Source organism: Micrasema longulum, unplaced genomic scaffold (assembly GCF_059751315.1).
Source record: "Micrasema longulum isolate JH-2025_06_02 unplaced genomic scaffold, ASM5975131v1 h1tg000570l, whole genome shotgun sequence".
NCBI classification, from domain to species: Eukaryota; Metazoa; Arthropoda; class Insecta; order Trichoptera; family Brachycentridae; genus Micrasema; species Micrasema longulum.
The window spans coordinates 647,499-667,444 of NW_028277766.1; positions in this window are offsets into that span (position 1 = coordinate 647,499).

Sequence of the window (19,946 nt, forward strand, 5' to 3'; positions counted from 1 at the left end):
ACTAGATACTCCACGCTGATGCTGCAAAAACAATTAAAAATTAATACAACATTCGGTCAAAGAGGATTGGCTTACTACTTGGTCAAAGTGTACAATCTACTTCCATTGTCCATAAGGACAATTAGTAAGTACTCACAATATAAAATTGCCATTAAGAAATGGATAGTGGAGGTGGGTTGCGCACGGATCGATGAGTGGATCAAGCCAAATAGGTGAAAATTCGTGACCTGATTATGAAATTTTGTTTACTGTTTAATTCAATTAGTTGAATCTCTCCCGCATAAATAAAGGTTTCAGCTCTTTAACTTCACAAACATCAACAGATGAAAGCATTGAAGGAATATAGATGTTTAAATATAGGCAGAATGGTGAATGTTACACAGTGTGTAAAGTGGTCATTTAAACCAGCTATTGACAGGTCATAAGCCCTGTAGATGCCTAGACTTCTATATTACCTTCTCTTAAATGGTCTTCATCTCTGTTGTAATATGTTGAAATAAACAGCTCCCCAGGGAGTTGAATCCAGTCCTTGTCTACAAAAATTTGGACAAACTCAAAATATTGTTGATAAATTACCTGGTCCATGAAGAAGTATAGAAATTTAAAAAATAATATTTTCAGGCGTTGCCTAGTATGTAGGTGAAATAATTCAATTAGATGAATCTCACCCGCATAAATTAAGTTTTCAGCTCTTTAACTTCACAAACATCAACAGATTAAAGAATTGAAGGAATATAGATGTTCAAATATAGGCAGAATGGTGAATGTTACACAGTGTGTAAAGTGGCCACTTAAACCAGCCATTGACAGGTCATAAGCCCTGTAGATGCCTAGACTTCTTTATTACCTTTTCTTAAATGTTCTTCATCTCTGTTGTAATATGTTAATATACAAGCTTTTTTACTCACTCTTTTTTCAGTTTTTTTATCGGTTCATATTTATATGCTTTTTTCGGATCATACACATCGTGGTTTTACATTCATAAAAGAGTCAAGCAGGGATATGTGATGTCGCCATGGCTGTTTAACGTGAATATCGATAACTGCATGAAATAACTCATCGCGGCTTGAGAATAGGAGCAAAAATTGATGATTTAAATGTTAATTGGCTTTTGTATGCTGATGATGCCGTGCTTCTTGCTAACAACATGGAGGAACTGCATTTCTTAGTAACAAAGGTCTACGATGTATGCAAGGAAGCGATTTGCTGATGAATGTCGATAAATCGAGTGTGATGGTTTTTTAAAGAAATTAAAGTATACTTAAATGTGAAATCGCTGTGAACAGGGTAATACTAAAACAGGCAGAGAAATTGGTGTATCTGGGAAGTATTTACTAGTGACGGAATGACTGAGAAAGATATTGAAAGGAAGGTGAGTGTCGGGAACAGAGTGAACGGTATACTTAAATCAATCTTGGCAAATAAATGTTTGCCACAAGTGGCACAATTAGCAAGAACAGGGCTGAAAGTAGGCTGAATGCTGTCGAAATGCGATCTCGCGATGTGTTTATAAATGCATCTACACCATACATTTCAAAGTGTATTTTAGAATTAGAACACACAGGCCATGCTTATGTGGAGTTATTTTGTTTTCATAAATAAAGTGATATATTATGCAATAAAAAATGTAACAAATCAAATCAAAAAAATGTAAATAAATAATGAAGCCTGTGTAGCTTTGAAAAAAAAAAATAAGTGGTTGAAAACAAAGTTATTTTACTGTAATGAATAACTTCAAAGTAAGTAAGAAATTTTGTATTCTTTAGTACTCGATCATATAAAATATTTATTTATATCTGTACCTTAAAGCTGAAATGCTGGAAGTCAAATTTGGTAAATTGTTCAGGAGAGCAGTTTGAAGTAGTAAAACTGTTTCAAATGTATCTCTCCAAGTAAAAATACAATTTAGTGCGGTTTTTCTGGATTTATAGGCTTTTGATAAGAATATTTAAGAAAAAAACATTCAAAGTATGGTCTATCAAATAACTATAGGACTTCAATGTTTTTTGTTCTAACCGCCCGGCCCGCGCCCTAATTCCTCCTCGGACTTTAGTATAAAAAGTAATGTAGAATATTTAACGAAAAACAATGTATTTATAAAACTTTCTTTAAGCAAAAACCTTAGATTACGTGCCATTATTTGAAACATTCATTATTTTTGAAAAAAACCGGTAAATAAAAATTTTAAGACATGATATTAATAGCAATAATACAGTAATTGAAAGTAAACAGTATGTGAAAAAAAGCAAAGTAAAATAATGAAACTAACGGCAAAAGAAATGACATAACGGTTAAGTTTGGTTGATTATGACAATAAGACTTAATCTTGTGCAAAATCTCTTGCTGCGTCAGAAGTAGTTTGTTATAAAAATTGTGGAATTTTATTCGGTATCCACTGCTTTAATACCAGCAAACCGTTGAATTTTGTTGAAAGCAGAGTATTATTACTGCACTACTGGTGTTTGAAAACAAGTTAATTCAGTAGTGGCATACCGGAGGACTCCAATGTTTTAAGCAATAATAGAATCTGAATAAATGAACAGAATGACATTCATAACTCAATTGTGCAAAAATATGACTTCCAGTCTTTCAGCTTTAAGGTACATATATTATAGCCATATGAATCTATTCAGCAGCACAATCACAAATGACTATCGACGTGCTAATTAGCGGCGTGATAACAATTTTTCACCGTGGTTGTTTATCGTATGCGCGGTCACAATGAAACGTCCGTGAAAGTTATCGATCGGGATTATTATATTTTTTTAATATTGTCATACTTCAACTTGATGCTTGGCAACACCTAATATTAAATGTCAAAATTCAAAATATTTACGTTTCGCAACGCATAATCAATCACATATTTGAATTTTACCGGTGTAAATATGGAGAATATTCCTTAACTGTAAGTAAAATAATTTAGTTTTATTTTTTTGTTCACAATTTATCATGCTATTTATTTGTTTTGATTCAAATTGAGAAAGCTATTAAACTAAACAATTGTTGAAGGCGTTTGGCGTTTTGCAACGCGACCGCGATAACTTCGGCGTGTTCATAATTGTTCGTTGTGATTGCTCAAATACTTAGCACGTTTTTAAGCACGTCAGTAGTCATTTGTGATTGAGCCCCAGGAGCTCAATCACAGATAACTATCGACATGCTAAAAAACGTGCTAAGTATTTGAGCGATCACCACGAACAATCATGAACACGCTGAAGTTAAAGCGGTCGCGTTGCAAAACGCCATAGATAAGTTCCGTATCCGTAGTCCGTGGTCAAACGTCAAATCAAAAAAGTCAACACGCGTGTAATCTCGTGCCGGTTTGTTATTTCGTTTTCAAGTTACAAACAATTACTATGGCGACTGCTTTTCTTAACATTTGGCTTGCCGACCGCCGGCTAAATGCAATACGGCACTCGAGAAAAATTGAAAGAAGGCGTGTGCGAGATTCAACCAATCCTCTTGAACTGACCGAAGTTGAATTTCGTTTTGCAACGCGACCGCTTTAACTTCAGCGTGTTCATGATTGTTCGTGGTGATCGCTCAAATACTTAGCACGTTTTTTAGCATGTCGATAGTTATCTGTGATTGAGCTCCAGGTCTGGTAAGGTTAGTTGCGTGAAAACGGGTGAAATCTTCTTTACTCTGGTCTAAACTATGTCGCACTCCGAAATGAAACCTGATGCTTCTGCTTCAAGGGATTGAAGGAGGTACAAAATACAACATCTAACTCTCGCAAATTAAGACAATCGCTTCTAGAGAGCCAGGTAATGCGAAACTGCATAACAAGATGCAGGAGAGTCCCTGTGAAATATTAAACGCTCTGATTTGCATCCTTCGCGAGGGAGTGCTGTTGGTTCTCTTTCTTTTGTTTACCGATTGCATTCACTCGAGGAGCACTCGATAAGTTACTTCCCGACCGAACAAGTCGAGTGATTGCGATATTGAACACAGCGACGCAGAAACGTAATACTTCCATTTTAAATAAAAGTAACTTTAAGCTGTGTTATTAAATTTAGTAAAAGTTTTATTTTGTCTTCGAATCAAACTGCGCCTATCAACTGTATCGAAAACTTATTTACGCTTATCACTGCGCAAATATCACGAGCAGTTTTGGCAACGTTATTCCCTCGATAGAACGCGAGTAGAAAGAGATTTCTTCTTGGTATTGCACTTTGAAGACTTGTAATAAAATATAATAATGTATGTAACGTAAAAACAAACACAACATCTTGTAGAATAGAAAATTTTCTTTCCAATCACGTATTAGCCTTACCATTTTATTTTGCTTTTTGTGGCTATTTTTTTGCTATAGCCTTATACAATATATATTGGCTATTACAAGTGTACTGTTGTTTATCAATATTTTCACAGAAAAATATAGTTGCGATTTTCAATTATTTTTTTGCAACAAATCTCAAACATTGAAAATCTGAGGTAGCTTATTTAATTGGGGGTATGGCCATATATAGTTAATATTGTATTTTCATCAGTAAATATATTTCTTATTTCGTGATTGTATTTGGATATGTCCCAAACATTTTTCTTTTTGTTTTGTTATTTTTGTTTAAGGATTTAGGTTCAAGATTGGCCATAAATATATATGATGTTCCCATTCTTGGTATTGGCTGCAGTTCTTCAATGGCTTTCCGAAGTCTTATGTTATTTACTTATTAATTTCAAGAGAATTTATAAATCGCTTGATCATTTTAACATTAATATAGACTGTCTTCTAGTAAGGTTAGGATAAATAAAAAAATATTAATATGTACTCAATATACTCGTATGAAATACTTATTTATTTAAATTTGTAAAAATCGGAAAACTTACTCCAATACATTCTAAAATAATAAATGGTATATTTAAATATCGTATAACTCTCTAATAAATTAACTAGTAGGTAGACATGTTTTTGTTTATTTTTGCATAAAAATGTATGAATGTATGAATGTATGAATGTGGAAGAGGCTAGGATTGAATGCCAGGATAGACGTGTGTGGCGGTCCATTCTCTCTGCCTACCCCTACGGGGAAATGGCGTGATGGTAGTAGTAGTAGTAGTAGTAGTAGTTGATTATTTTAATACTCTCAGATATTTTCATAAGAAAATATAACTTTAAAATCTTATTAATGATTATTTGTAAAATAAAAATTAAATACAAGAGAAACAGGTGAAAATATATTTCAATTCGGTAATGTTTTTAAAAGAAATATCAGTTTATTATGCCACTGTATCCTGATCAATTTTAGAACAAAGCCTGTATATTGAAGGCGTTTTTTTATCATTTCAATTTGTTTGAATCCTTTATCGTTTGTTCTTACAAAACATGTTATGCCCGACTCAAGATGGCGACCGTGCAATTGCAAAAATTACACTCGGCGAGTTCTCGCATTCGGCGCTTGAATTATCTTCTTAAATTTTTTACGCTGCATACAAATTGTCGGCATCTTTGGATACCGGAGTGGAAGGTGGGGAAGGAGTAATGCAATTCTTACATCACGTGTACTTAGGGAGGGGGTTGAAGTGAGAAAGGGGGTTTCTTCGTGACTGGGGGTTAAAAAATCGCATCCAAATGACTGTTTAACAGTGCAAATCGGCGGGGGTGTTGATCACTTGCTGTAGAAGACTCACAACTTAATTCTTCCGTATTGATGTCATTAGAGATTTTTTAGGGACACGTTGCTCGCGAGTCATCAAAAGAGACTTATAATTTTTTACCAGGGAGGAATTTGAATTTAAACGATTTACTCGAGGGTTGATTGCTGTAATATTTGTTTGATAAGGTTTTTTTCTTCGTCTCCGCTATTATTTTTTTGGAACAATGACAGATAACGGGAAATACAAACATAAATAACATACAAGATATGTACTTTCACTAGACCCATCACCCTTTATAATAATTGGTCACAGCGTGTAATGTGTCACAAACTTTGAATGAATAAAAGTAATAATAAATTGTCAAAGCTAGAGAAAAACTGGTTTTAAAATAATAAAATATATTTTTTTAAATTTTGAAAAAAATGAATTTTAATATTCATTCCCTTTCTGCACCTAATAGTGCATAGGGCACTTGATTGGTACTCCAACTGCAGCATATCTCGATCAATTTTGTAACATGAAGGTAAGGTGATCAGTCTTACGTTTCAGGTACCAGTCCAGGGACAATGAAATATTCTACTGTGAAAACACCCTTTTAAATAAATATTTCATATCAACCATGTCGGGAAGCGAACTCGAGACCTCTTGCATAGTAGGCAAACGCGCTGACCATCACACTACGAGTCCGAAAATAAATATTACCTTATTATTAAGAAAAAAATATCCAAAGACCGAGCGGTGTGACCCAAGAAATTTTAAATTGTAGTTAAAATATCAATATATATCTGAGATAATTATAATTATATCTGAATTATACTTTTTACATAAATTATTAAATAATAAAGTAGACTCTTTTAACCTACTCTCCAAAATTAATCTTAATATCCCCTTTGGAGTGACAAGAAATAAGTATTTCTTCCATCTGCCAGTCTCTAGTACCAACTATGCACAACACTCTTTCCTCTATCGTTCTTGCTCTAACTACAATGTTTTTTTTTCATCTATCGATAAATTTTACATGCCCCTTAATTTATTTAAAAATAAATTAAGACTTATTATTTCTGGCTGCGATACGATCCCACTTACTATTTAATGATGCATACTCCTGAACGCTTACTCTCACACTGATGCACATAAACACACGTCTACACTAATTCTCATACAAATACACGTAAACACATCCTTTTGTTGTAACACAATTTATGATTTTTATTTAGAAACTTCGCTGGTCTGTCTGTAAACTATATTTTAAAAAAATGTTATTAATTCATTGTCAACTGTTTGTTTCTTTAAAATAATTCATAAAAAGTATATTTTTAAAAAGCGTCGGAAAATTACTTGATAAATTATGTTTTCATAAAAAAACTTTGTAATGGATAATAATAAGTTACTTAAAGAATAAATTATTTTGAAAATAAAACACTAATAACTAAGTTTTATTTTCAGAATAATTTATAATGAAGTGTTAAGAAGAAAATGCCGATTCAATTTAAAATATCACTTAAGGAATTCCTAAAAATATCTAAGTGTTAAGAGAGGATATGATATCTTAAATACGAGAGAAACATTTAACTCTTAAGATGTCACGATTACGCAATCGTATATTAGCGTGTAAGTAAATGTTGCCAATTAGGAACGTATCAAGGTGACGCATGACGCATCATAAAAGTTATTATCGAGGTACCAATAAAAACCCCATCTACAGAAATTTTTAAAGCATTTGATGTGCCTAAGATATTCCTAATATACGCAAAAAAATATTTTGCGAGACAGATTTGAAGATGGACATCATCATCCCCCTGCTCGAAACGTCGAGAACCTGATGCCTTGTAAAGTAGGCAGCGTGGTTAAGGCTCTCAGCAGGCATCTGCAGTACATGACTCAGTTAACCGTATCGCCTCGGCTTGATGCCAGTTGTCAACTGTGTATACTATGATGGCTACTCAAACCAGGCGATGACAGTCCTATAAATGCCTAAACTTTCATATACCCTTTTCCATCTTTGTCGTAGTATTGATTAATCAAAAATTTGTAGCAATTGAGAGGGAAAAAAAATTTGAGAAGGGAATATGGAAGTCTAGTTGTCTACAGGGATTATGGCTGTCATTGGCTGGTTGAAGTGGCCACTTTACACACTGTGTAACATTCACCATTTTGCCTACACTTTTGTGAAGTAAACAGATGGAGGAAGCTGAAACCTTTATTGATGTGGGGAGAGCCATTTGGCTGAACTTGATAAACTTCCTAGTATTTTTCTACAAATATTTAGACAAGCTCAAAATGTTGCATACGAAATAAACGCTGCGCTGAAAACAGAAAAAATATAAAAATAGCGTTGAAACTGAAAACGCAGAAGATTGGCCATCGGCGTTGGTGGCGTCAGCGTCGCGTCGGGCGATTAGACGCTTTCATACATGCTCTAAGCGCCGCTTGCTTCTGCAAACGAAGGCAGAAAAGAATAAAACAATGCATTTCACTCGTATTCTACACCCCCGGTTCAATTCTGCCACCCGGTTGGTTTAAAAGTCAAGGGTGCATATGTAATACAGGGCAAATTGCTAAGGCATCGAACCATTTTCTTACGTACTTACGTACACAAGTACATAATACTCAAGTCGGGAAATTCCGCCTCGGGCTTTTCTCTTCAGGAGTATTTTAATTCGGAAACGAATTTATTTTTACTTGAACTCGTAAAATAAAATTACAAATGAAACACAGCAGTGAGATTCTGATTAAATTAAACGTTAAACCTAGAAGATAGATGGTAGACAAAGACGCTGAAAGTTTTTAAGAGAGTATCTTATAAAGACATCCAAAAATAGGTCATAAACCCTGCAAATGCCCGGACCATCTTTATAATTTTTCTAAAATGATCTCTTATTACGATAAAAAAGTGCTCCGAATGTGCGATACTCACATGTTTTAATTGATTTAAATTGACACGCAATAGTTATATATGAAATCGATATTATCGTCCCTCAAAGCCCCGAACACATAATATGGCAACAGTGATGGTGTGTTTTACACTAAATTAACTCTTTGCTTTTAATTGTAGGTTTTTTTAAAAATGTCCCCTCCAGTTCTGTTTTAGGAGTCAGGAACCCAGATGCAATTTAGTTCAATCTGAATTCCATACTAGAAACAATGTTCTTAATTTCAGACATTACTCCATATTAAGGTCATCCAGATATCCCATATTAGGAACAAGTTCAGTACAACCAAATCAATTGACAGAAAAAAATCTGCTTGAATTTAACTTCAAAATATTATGAAAACATAATAAATAGATTTTATATTGTCGTCAGTAAAACATTCATAATTTTATGGAAAAAAAAATGGAAAATAATAAAATAAAACTTACGTAAATATCAAATAAGAAAGGCAAACAAAATCACTGTATTTGAGCCTAGCGGTGCGTCATGTTTTGGTCTCTGGGTTATAGAAGGCTTACTTACGTAGTTTTTGAGTAACACCGTCATCTCATATTAGAGATGTATGCCATATTCGTTATTTTCCCTCAAATACGGTATCTATTTTATAATCTTAAATTTATACATCCGAGAAAAACGTAACAAATCCACTTCTTTTCTGTGTTAAATTTTAGCTGATATAAGCGTGTGCGTGATTTTGACAGTAAAAATAGCAAAACTATCTGGTGGGAAAACGAATTATGGTTATTATGGCGTCGTAAACTGAAAAATGGGCACTGAAATAACAGATGTTCGATACTCTGTGAAGAAATATCATCGCTTGGACAATAGTCATCATTCCTTTATTTAAACCTATATAGATAACTTCTCATAGCTCCGTGTCCGGTAAAAATTTGGGTCGTTTCGAAAGTACGATCGAAAAGTCGATGGATATGTTAAAAGTCGGAATAATCGGCGCGCGTGCATGAAAAGATGTATGAATGTAGAGATCTGTGTGCAAAGATAGAAGGAAGTGACGTTCTTTCCTCTCTGCCTACCTTACGGGAAAACGGAGTGATGGTTTGTTGTTTCGTTATTATAAATAATAACTAAATAATTCGCTTCCAAAATGGTTCTCCGTCTGCGTTAAAATACATTAATCTTCTGTTTTTTAAGTATTGCAAATCAATCAAAAGCAGATAAAGGTAATTATCATTTGATAATTGACACGTAAGCGTAGGTAGTATTGAATAATGTTGGCGTTGTGAATTATGGACCTTAATACGAAATCAATCAATACGTTGATCAAACCGATGCAGATTTATGCTAACAATTAATTTCAATTTTAGGTAATTTGATTCATTATTTGCATCTGTCTAGCCCCGGGACTGTACGGAATGGCCAGAATTATTTGGGCATTCGTAATATGCAAATATTATTGGATTATTTAGCTTAAAAGTTATACCCACAAGCGTTCAAATGATCATCAAAATCACACATACTAACGTTATATTACTTTTCCAGTCATAATATTCATAATATTCATAATATTAGAAAATGAAATGGTAATTGGTTAGTATTTTCATTTCTATGCAATATACTGAGCCTACTCCTAGTACAAGCAGAATTTGCCAGAGTGTTTTTTTGTGCCATTTTTGTAACAATGTATGGATAAACTAATAAATAAAAATAAAAAATAAATATGAAAACGTGAGATTTACGAAATTTTTACTTTTTTTTAATGCAGCTGGCGCTCAAAACATTTTTGATATATATTTTTGAAGGTCTAAACAGTCTCAGTGTGGGCACAGACGCCCTTTCTATCTCATATGTTTAATTGTCGTGAATAACGAATTGCAAATGGCGCCCGTCTTCCTAATTGACGGAGCGTCGGATGAACAACCAAATGATAATAACATTACGAGTTTTTTAATGACTTGCATCAGCTCAACGGCAGCGTATGGAGAATAATAATAAATATAAAATAAACAAGTGACTACTGCAATGCGCTCCCGCACTATCCGCCCGTATCCTTTATATGCAAGTCATAATGTAAAACACGCTGAAAAACGCATGGTTGTAGCGAAGCAAATCCGGTAAAAATTATGAAACCTATTTTTTTAAATGGAACTTACCCGCAATAAACTAGATGATATTAAAAGATATTGATTCATCCTTAGTCGTATTCTATAATATTTAAATGAACTAATCAATTTCACCATTCCTAAACAACGTATTTCTCTCTCTACCAAATATCCTCCATGGTATACGTCTAGTCTAATTAAAATTTCCAAAGAAAAAATATTTTAATAAAATAAATAAAACAACTTTGTTTTTAACCACTAATTTTTATTTTCCACCGACCGGTTGCAAAGCAAACAAGCTTCTTCGTCAAGAATTACGTAACTAATGAATTGATTCTTTTTTTATTTTTATCATGTTCACTAAATACTACACGTGGACCCAGTAAATCATGTCGTTTTTTCCTTACACGGGTGGTAATTTGATATCAATTTTTTCGAAGTTAGAAAGGAGAGGACAAAAAAAAATGTTAATTTGATTATTGATTATTGTTTTCTTATTATGAATAGCTTTTTTAATTTCTAAGATTTCTAAGTTGTCTAATTTTAATATTTTATTTTCAACATGAAATACTTTTAATCCAGTGTATTTATTGAAGTTATGATTATTTTCTATCAGATGATTTGCGAATTCAAAAAAAAAAATATTATTCAAGCATCTTAAGTGTCCTTTTACTCTAATATTAAAGTTTCTTTTAGTTTTTGCAATGTAGATTGAATCGCAATCATTACAATTTAATTGGTATATCCCAGATTTATTTTATTTACGGACTTTGTCTTTGTGATTTTTTAAAAATGTTTCCATATTATTAGTTGTGTCAAAAGCCGGTTTAATTTTTGATGGTAGGAAATGAGATAATTGTTAAAAAAAAAAAAAAATTGATAAGTTCAAAAAGTACAGTAAGCCAGATTACAGATTATTCGACTTTCTCCCTTCTAAGATCAAGACAAAAATTACAATCTAAAGCCGCTTTTAAAATTTACATTGAGCACACAAAAACCAACATTTGTAAATCCCATAAACTTTTTTGGACTTATATAAAATCTAAACAAAAATCTTCGGTGATTGTTGAAATAAATAAAAATAGGACACAAAATGTCGAACGCTCTCAAAGTGGAACGGAAGATCTGCTTATGTCTTTAAATAGTCCGGCTTCTCCTGTATGAGTTTCCACCACCAGATCCTCACACTAAAATAAAAAAATTAAAAGGAACATACCTTTTGTAGCTAATATAAGCCTTGTGCATAATAAGCAAGGCAAAAAATATGCAACTCCTTTATTTAAAAAAAAAAAATCTTCTTTTAACACTTCAATGGTTATATACAACGAAACTATTGCTGACTCCGGGCATGAAATTTGTGAGCTATTTGCTACCTTTTTCAAATCCGTTTATGAAAAGCCACCAGCTGTATCAAGTAACTGAACGGATATGTTAACTGATTTTCTAATTAATATTAATACTCGTAACATACATAGAAGTAAATACTGATTTAGTCAGAAAGCACATAAAGAATCTCCATAAAAGGAGCTGGACCTGATTTAATTCCACCCATATTTATAATTAACTGCGCGGAACAACTGGGAAGTCTGCTCGCGTTACTTTTTAATTAGTCTTTATCTAGTGGTATTGTCCCGAAACTATGGAAAACTGTTTTTATTTCTCCTATTTATAAATCAAGCCCTAAATCGAAGGTCATAATTATAGACGGATTTCTAAATTATCATTTTTTTCAAAACTGAGAAGTTAATTTACGATCAAGTATCTGAAACACTCAAATCTTGTCTTAGTACTTTTCAGCATGGATTTATATCTGGTTGATCTACCGTGACCAATTTAGTATACTATAATAATTATCTTCTTCAAAATATGGGCAACCGATTCCAAGTTGATTCAATTTACACGGATTTTAGTAAAGCCTTCGATAAAGTTGACCATGTCGTTCTACTACAATGAAACTGATTGGCATAAGTGGTGATTTGTATCTATGGATGTGTTCTTACATTGAAAATAGATAACAAGCTGTCGTAATTGCTGGATACAAATCAAACTGGGTTTCTTTCACTTCTGGCGTACCCCAAGAATCAACTCAATTCGGGACATAAATAATATTAACATTTAGAAAATAACACGTATTGAGAAAAACAAGGAAACAAAGCAAGTTAAGCACCTTTATAACTAAATACAGCACAACAATATATACGTCAAAAACCTTTTCTTACACAAGCAGAATAAATATATAAAAAAACTCATTTAAGAATAAAAAAAGTAGTGAATATACTAAAGGAGATAAGGTCATTAACATCACATGCCATGCAGATGATGCTACCATAGTGACGATGAAAACATATCTATCTCAGTTAATGAAACATCTGGATGCCTAAGAAATGTCGTATAGTACAATGAACACATAATTATTGGAAACATAATTCGGATATACAAAACGCGTGTCAGACCAAATTATGGTGTATACAACGAAGGCGAGGATATATAGAGAGAAAATAAAAAATACGAAAAACCAAGTAAAAAAACTAAATAGAAAAACCAAATGACTGCTGAGAGCGTCAGAGATGAAAGTACTAAAGGCAATCGCAATGAAACCCAAAAGAGGCAGAATTAATTATTCTTATCCATTTCATATATTTTTATCGGTATTCGTAGTATGTCATATTTCCTTATTGAGACCTGTGTCCACGTAATGTAAAAAAATAACAATTTGGAATTTTTTTTATTTTATTTATTTTTATTTTAGAAGGTAAAAACATGAACAGAAAATATTTAAAAAAAAATGAAACTCACTAAACCGCAAAAATGGCTTGTCAGTAGGTTTCTTATTTTTTCTTTACAAAGAGAAACGTTAGAGAAATTATATAAATTTAAAAAGTAATGTTAACATTATTAAGAACTAAAATCTTACCTAATTTTTACACAAAATTTATTTATAATATTAAAATAGATGACATTAAATAAAAATCAATATGCTTTGTTACATATTAACCGTTTAATTATTTTTTTCTTAAAAGCTTTGACAACATTTTCTTATAAAATCATCTTAGGTATCTGATTAAAAAATTTAGTAATTGTATAATGAAGTGTTCTTTGTAAGAAAAAAAATTTTCTCACCCGGAATCTTCCATGTGTGAGTCAAGCATCTTAACCACTACATCACGGAGGGTGCCGATTGATCACAAATTATTTGGTAAAATCTATGTTTGTGTTCGACAGAAATAAGTATTTACTCTGTTCACTCTATACAAATTATATAAAAATCGCGAACGGCAAAAACAAAGAAAATGACATACATTTTTTTTATTGGCTTTTTAATGTGTCTCATACCTTAAGTAGTAAGTAAACGTTTTAAAGTAAACATCCTTTGTAAAATAAAAAACAAATAAAAATACGGTGAACCGCTATTTTCCTGAATCCTTATAATATTATTAGACGGTACGCAGCGTACTCCACCAGTGTCCTCCATAAAGTTATTTCGAATTTGGCAGCTGGAATTTACTTTTCCGTAAGTGTATAACCAAAATAATATAATAGTTATATTGCCCTGAACAACACCATAGCTTCGTTGTTATTCTTCGTATTGTGCTTTGGTTCTTTAAATTCAGGGATCGATTCCATTCTAAAAAGCATATTCAGTTTCTGTGCTGTAGAATAGCGTTTAGTCAATTGATATTATACACATTTTAAAATTTATTGCAACAGGGAGGGAAAACATTATTGAGAAGGGAAGAGTATGCCTCTTCTGTTTGGTCTCCACAATAAGTCACACATAAAAAAAGGTTCGAGAAAATTCAAAGGACATTTCTTAGACATCTTAACTGGAGGTGCAGGAATACCGATCTCAATTATATGTCTTCCTGCAAGAAGCACCACTCGCTTACTTTAGAAGATCGCCGTCTACTATTAGACATGGGGGTGCTTCATGACATACTTAGTGGACGCCTTGATAGTCCGGCTCTTATGTCGGAGTTATCATTAAATGTCCCCGGCTACCGCACCCGTCACACGTCGAGCTCTCTATTTCATGTGCCAGCAGCTCGTACGAACTATGCCCAGAACTCTCCACTTGTACGTTTTGCTCGTGAATATAATTTGAACTTTCCCCTTGTTGATCTATTTGATTGTAAAAAAATAACATTTAAAATGCGCGTCTTAAAACATACTTTTTTGTCTTATACTTAGTTTCAATAATAAAGTCTTATTTATTTTATTTTATTTTATCTCTAATTCTTAATATTTCATATATATTTATATTTTCGCCACTTGACACTTATGCAATATTTACACACATATCCACCTTTATTCCAATATAACACCCACTCACTCACCCTCTCACTCACTTACACTCACACAAACACACTAGTATGTATTGTACGTGTATTTAATGTATTTCTGTGGATATCGGTCATTACTTTTATTCTCTGTATATTTTATTTGTTATCTTTTTGTTACATGTATTACTGTTGATATCCCCAATAAATAAAAATATGGAAGTCTAGGCATTTACAGGGCTAATGACCTGTCATTGGCTGGTTTAAGTAGCCACTTTACACACACGTGTAACATTCACTATTCTGCCTATGTTTAAACATCAACATTTTCTCAACTCTTCTATATGTTCACTTTTGTGAAGTAAAGGAGCTGAAACCTTTTTTAATTTATTTTTTTTATTTGTTATTTTTTCCATACATATATTATTTACATAGAAATATAATTATAAAAATACACTTACTTTTTTGGAGAGTTGCAGTGATAACATTTATTAGATGTGTAAAAGTAGATATGTATAGAATTTTTAAAAAAAATGTACCTTTTATGAAATTTATAAATAAAAAAATATAAAAATTGTTGAATGCATTTATTTATAACTTTTTAATGGTCAACTTTTTAATCAAAGTTCTTCCATATTAATGTTGGTTTGCGGGAGATCAATGAACAACCCTGGAATACCGCAATAGGTATATATCACCTACTACAATTACCGATAAAAATAGATAAAACGGATTAAGAATAATTAATTGTATTTTCAAAATCAATATGGATATTGTGGAGAAATGTTTTCATACATAAATGGAAAAAAGAAATTTAAATAAAAAATACGTTTGTAGAAAAACGCGACGTGTTTGGCCTTGGTTGATGTGACGTCAAGTTTCGTAATATTTTATTTTTTTATTTATTTACTTAAGTTAGTCAATATTACATTGTATATTAACTAATATATTTACAATTATAACAAATACTTATTAAATATTTCTTACATAACTACAATATTACAATAAACATAACATTTTTTTTTTAAATCCGTTAGTTTTCTTTCATTCTTCATACTTTCAGGCATCTCATCATACATCTCATCATATTGTACTACACAATTTTATGGCCACGAACAAATATACATGAATCGTGACGTATTAGGGGCGTGGCCAATGGAATCACCGTTTTGCGGGAATTCAAAATAACAAATTTAAAGTATAAGCAATTTTTCCATTTTTTAACTGGATTTCATAGACCTTTATTACTTTTACACTCTTTTTTGTATTCCGGATCAACAAAGTGATCTACAATCAATTTGTTTTCACAAAGTTGTTTTACCGGCAGGACATTACAGAATTTTAAGAAAAAAAAAACACCTTTGTCTGTATGTTTCGCCTCATGGATCATGAATTATTTATTGAAAAGGGTGTTTTTATACTAATATTTCATAGTCCCTGGACTGGTGGCTGAAGCGGAAGCGTAATTTTCCAATTTTTAACCTTCTCCTTGTTGTTTTTTTAACCAGTTTATTTTATTACGATATTTCGAGTTTGTCGACAAATGACTGGATTTCACCCCCTAGGGAGTCATTAAGATTAACAAATTACAACAGAGATGGAGATCATTTTAGATAAGGGAATTTATTTATTTATTTGAATACGGCATTTCTCCCATTTACATAAATGTGGTTTAAAGAGTGCTTAAAAACAAAAATATAAAAAAATCGAGTATGATATATTAATATACTCATACTATAGATATTATAAATTACTTAAAATACATACATATTTTAAAGTAATTATACAATAGCAAAATACATTAATCAATCAAATTATAACTATTCTAACCCAATCTCCTGAAGTTGATTTGCTCTTTTTGATAAAAATATGTTGGTCAGTTTATTTTTTAATTTAGGCAGAGATAAACTAAATATATCAAAATATGATGCGTATTCATTCCCGGTATTCTGTTACTACTACTATCACGCCATTTCCCCGTAGGGGTAGGCAGAGAGAATGGATCGCCACACACGTCTATCCTGGCGCACAATCCTAGCTTCTTCCACATTCATACATCTTGTTATACATGCCCTTCGGTTCTGTCTGCTTTTGACATGACCAGACTTAAGATTTTGGTTTATCTGATCTTCCTTGGTCGTCCTCGTCTCACGTTGCCGTTTATTTTCGCCATATATACTTGTTTTATCATTCTTTCGTCGTCCATTCGTTCTACGTGACCAAACCATCTCAGAGACCCTTTCATAATCTTATTAATTATACTTGACTCAGATTTACACTCTCGCCTGATTCCATCATTCGTAACCCTGTCATACATTAATTTCCCACACATTCGTCTAAGAGGTCGCTTTTCAACCGCGTTCACTCGGCTTCTGTATTCTGGCTCTGGTATTCTGTAATCTAAAAATAGGCGAGTTATATTGAATATGGAAGTCTAGGCATTTACAGGGCTTATGACGTGTCGTTGGCTGATTTAAGTGGCATTGGGACAAATTAAAAATATTGTAGTAAAATATGAATTCAAGAATGGAAAAATATTTTGTTAAATGTACCTATGTAATCCGTAAGGGTTATAAAAAAATAAATTAAAAAAATATGAAAAAAAAAATTACATGCATGGCATGGCGTAAATTTTGTTTACCTCAAATAATATATTTATTTAATGTGAGAAAGGATATTTCTTAATGCATTCTTCCTTTATTTGATCATAAAAGTAACGCAAAGTTGCCTCTGACAAACAATAATTTTGTTGGACAGTTTCGGTTTGGTACGAAATCATGTGAAAGTAATTCACAATGATTTATGTGTTTACTGCGTGTGACAATGTTCCCTTGGTCAGGCATGGATCAGGTAATTGGGCGAACGTAATGCCCTCTGACGTCACCGCAGACTATAGCGCCAACGACAACGTGCGTAATCTATACAAAGCAAAAATTAATAGAGCAAACAAACAAACCATCGCGCCGTTTATCGCAGGGGTAGGCAAAGAGGATTAAACGCCATATCACTATCTTTGCATACAGACCTCACTTCCTCTACATTCTACTTGACATGCCATCTTCAAGTATTTAATGGACTTAATCGTGCCGTGTCTTTCTCGATCTTCCACATTTTCTGCATCCATCAACATTCGCATCGTTGATCCTTTTAGCCGTTCTTTTGCTGATACAAATAATGCAGCCAACACCTTCCTAAGCCTGGCAATTCTACCACACTTCCATGAATCTGAGATGAGGTTTTATTATATATCCTCGGGTCTATATAGTATTGCTGCCTTTGAGCCAAAAAAGTATTAACTCCTCTCTGTAGAATCAGATCCTTATTGGAGTGTCTAGTATTATGAGCATGGCAAGCCGTAGCGTATTTTTTCCTGTTGAGATGCATGATCACTAATGACCTCAATATATACTGTTGACGAATATCAAACACTTGAAAATCTTTGAAGAGCAAATCACTTGGGTATTGGTATGTTTTTTTTAAATATAACTCTTATCACTGATTTTTGAGGCATAGCTGCTGAAGCCATATACGTTTTAGTGCAGCTTCCCCAGCTAATCAGACCATACGTCAGTATTGAATTTACCAATCCATAATACAATTGTTTTAGTTCTTTTATCCTAAGTATATTTTTTAAAGGTATGAAAAAATTAATCATACGTTTTATTTTACTAGAAATTTCTTCAGTTTTTAGATTTCATCTCATGAACTTATCTTTTTTCAAATCCAAATATTTTACGCTTGTGACGTTTTTCAATACTGTACATTTACAATTTACATTATTTATGCACTGATGCAATTGTGCATTTTGTAAGTTTAAAAAAATTATTATACATGCAAATTTAATCAAGTACATTTTCATCACTATGCACCCCTTCCTCTCAACCATTATTTTACAAGACTATCATATTACAAAACTGTCAAATTTAATTTACTGAATATTTTTTATAAAACTAAATATTACACTTCTTCTACTTCTTCAATGGCGCTACAATCCAAAACGAGCTGTAGCCTTTATTTTCTGCCTCCAATTCCGTCTGTCCTCAGCAGCCATTTTCCGATTTGCAACTTGTAGAAGTCAGTCAGTCTAGGTCATCCAATTCTTCTTTTAGCTTTTGGATGTCCAGTCATGACTCTCTTCGTTACAAAAATGAGCACCAGAATAAATAAACTAACGGAGAAGTATATTTATAGTTTGTTGGTATTATTTTAATTTTGGACAATCATTTGGCAAAGTCCTGAGCTCATATTTAAACCTAGAGAAAATGAGAGTAACTGCCCCACGAACATGCCTTGCACGCTGTTTTGTAAAGAACGGTAGAGGGCATTAACTAAAGAGGACAACCCCGTCAAGATACTTTGATCAAAGAAGAGGAAAAGAAAGGATATCCGCTTCCTAGTTGGAGAGTATAGAGTCCGCAGAGAGTCTCTCGGCCTCTGTCATCTTCCAGCTCTTGTCCATCTTTCCAAGTCAGGTTCACGTTCCGTAGTTCTGACATGAACTTGCCGACAAAATCAACAGTGGATGGTCAGTTGCTCAATCTTAATGGCCGCATTTGTCTGTAATAACCGACGCGATAAAAATTCTCATCACCGTTTTTTTGTTACATGAAAGAAAGTTGATCAGTCTTTCCCTTCAGGTACCAGCCTAGGGACTATGAAATATTCTAGTGTAAAAACACCCTTTAAAATAAATATTTTATACCAACCATATCGGGAATCGAACCCGAGACCTCTTGCATGGAAGGTAAATGCGCTGACCACTACACCACAAGGCCCACTGTGGCCACTGTAATATATTGCGAAGAATCAACGTCGTTTGAGTTGATTTCATAGATGAGAGATGGTATATCACACAGAAAAAAATATGTTTATTTTATTTTTGCACCACAACAGGCCAGAAGGCCCTATTACAGTGGTGAATTACATCACAGAACATCCAAGCTTGAGAAAAATCACATTTAAATTTTTGTGTTCTCACCGGGAATTGAACCAGGAACATTACATGCGTGAGTCAAGCGTCTTGACCACTACACCATGGAGGCCGCCAGAAAATAGCAATTTATATATTTGTACGTCAG